Source organism: Nannochloropsis gaditana (genome assembly GCF_000240725.1).
Source record: "Nannochloropsis gaditana CCMP526 unplaced genomic scaffold scaffold035, whole genome shotgun sequence".
Taxonomy (NCBI): domain Eukaryota; class Eustigmatophyceae; order Eustigmatales; family Monodopsidaceae; genus Microchloropsis; species Microchloropsis gaditana.
In genome coordinates, this window is record NW_005803918.1 from 66503 (window position 1) to 69242 (window position 2740).

Consider the following 2740-nt stretch of genomic DNA (forward strand, 5'->3'; position numbering starts at 1 on the left):
TTTTTCTTCATCCCTCGTGGATTCGCTCCTGGAGCGTTGGAGCGTCGTATTGAACCAGTGGTGTTAAAGACAAGCCGCACATCACCCACATGGATCGGCAAAATTTCTCTCCCTCCTTTTGACTTCCTTCTATCTTCTTCCTCATTCTTTGTATTTCCCCTCCCCTACTGGTAGACTTGAAATTTGCGGCCCGCGACTGGACCTATCGTTCGATCGACGCCTTCAAACGGAGAAAGGAGGTGAGGAAAGAAAGGGAGGGGGAGGGAAGGAGGGAAAGACCGACGGCCTATCACGCAGGACATCTCTGAGCCTCATTTTTCATGACCCGTCTCCCTTTTCCACGCCTGCCAGGACGGTTTCGCCGTCCCTCTCGCCCTGCCCGAGGAGAAGGACGCCCGATCGGTAAGGGAGATTTGAGGGAGAAGAAAAGTCTCTGAAGAAACGGGGCATAAAGGCGAAGGAAGCCACTACTTATTGCTGTGTCTCTGTGTCGGTGGATCTATCGGCATCGTTAGGGGCTCTGCGCCACCTTGCCCCCCTTCCACTGCGATCACCCCTCGAGTTGCCTTCCCGCTCATCTCCCACATTCGCATGCAATGCCCCGCATTTTCATGGTGTATTCCTACGCTTTCCTCGTTTTCCTCCAGGCTGCGACCATTGACGCCGAGACGGGGGCAGCTGTGCTGGAAAGCCCGAAGAAACGGGCCTTGCGCCATGGCTAGCATGTCCAAGAACATGGTTGGGGGAGTCAGGGTGAAAGATGAAGCGAAAAATGTCTGTGTTATAGAAGTTATCGGTCTGGGATGTTGTGATGTGTTCGGGGTGGACAGGTCCTTTGCGAGTCGGACGAGAATCTTCGTGAAAATGTAGGGTCTGCTGCTTGGGACGACGAATAATCCTACGACTTTTGTTGTAAAATTCAGCATTCTGGACGTTGTTGCGTCAAAAGGAAAGATAAGAAATCGTTCGGAGCAAGGAGCGAGCAGGGCACCCAAATATCGGAAATGCTTGGCATTTCTTGTCGTTGGATGTCGGTTAGTTGGGGCCATGGGAGACAGGCCCTCTCAACACGTTTGGTGTTATTTTGATTCCACTGATTTGTGTTTTCAAGAGAAAAAAGATAAACATAGAATCCCATTATGCTCTAGACAAAAAAAAAACACGTGTAACTTTCTTTCATAAGGTATTTTTGGGAAGAAGAAAACTCATAGAGGGGGAAACTAGAACGATATCTCGGCATTTTCTAGCGCACGAAAGCAAAAGGAAAACCTTCCAGAATATTTTGACTTGACTTTTAAACATGATTTAGCACGCAAATGGTCCATTTATGCCATAGTGGCATTGTTTCCCAAAAACACCCTTTATTTCTGGTCTTTTCAAAACTTCAAGGCCGACAGCTGTCGGCCTCGGAGGGGCGTGCGCTCGGTTGGCCCCTGATACAGGGATCGATAAAAGGCCATGAAAACGGTAGTGAGTTTGTCGGGGCGGTGAAAGCTATGATTTTCTTTGCTTTGGAGTACAATGCGCTGTGCTGAAAGCCACGGGGATCATGTGGCTTCCTCCGATCGGACAATGGAAAAGGAAAGAATCTTGGGAGGACCGCCTGCATGATGGGAGGGGTTGGTTGGATAGCAGATGCGTATCCATCACCTTTCATACGTTCACAGGTCCAAACATCGGCATGCAGGCCCTCTCACCAGCCATGAAATTAGCGCCGACCTCGAACGCACCTCCCATCTAGAGTTTGGCGTTGATTGGGGAAAGCAGTAGGATGACTCCAGCGACTCCTAAACCTGTGGGGCCGACAGGTACCTCAGCGGCCCATGCCCACACCCTGGCCGGGGAGGATAGCGACCACCATACAAAGGCCATTGAAATGGGTGACCTCCCTTCCGAAAATGCGGTCTACGACGCCTGGGCTCATGAAGAGGACGGGGAAGAACGCACCGCCATCCCTCTCGCCGTGGCCTCTCCCTTCCCGGGCAAGCATTCGCGAGCCACCCTGATCAACCCGTGGAGCCGCATCAATTGGGGCATTACTGTCGGAACCTTTGTGTACAATCTAACTAGCACCTTTTTGGTCATCCCCATGGGGTTCTACGTGGTGCAAGACCTGATGATGGACGGAAGGGCCCTGAACGTTGTGCAAAGCATGCTGGTAGGTTGGGGGTTGCGTTGGACAAGCGTGGATGCGAGGGTGATGGTGAAGATGGAGTGCGCCCTCTACCTCTCTCTCGGTCCACACACAACGCTCCTGCCTGCGCTGGGGATGCAAAGGCCACAGACCCCCCCCCCGGCCCTCCCTCGTCTTGCCTCGACAAGCCCACCTCCGAGACTCATCCTTTCCCACCTCTGCTCCCACTCCCTATCTCCCTTCCACCCTCAGCTCCTCCCTCAGGCCCTCCAGCTCCCCTTGGGCCTTCTTTCAGATTGTGTGCCCATCGCTCATCAGCGCCGGAAGCCGTACATCATCATTGGTGAGTCGCGGGAGAGAGGGAGGGAGGGGGGGAGGGAGTTAGGGTCCCTGTGATGAACAGGAAGGGAGTCGGCGCAAAAGGTGGAGACCGAAGGAAGATGATCTCCTGTTAAAGCCAGGCTGGGACTGTGGGCACTGGCACTTGCCCCTCCCTCCGCCCCTAAAGTCCATCCTACCTCCCCTCCCTCCGTCCCTCCCTCCAATTTGTCCCTCCCCTTTCCCCCCTCCGCCCCGCCTTCCTCCTTTGTTTCTTTCCATTTTCTT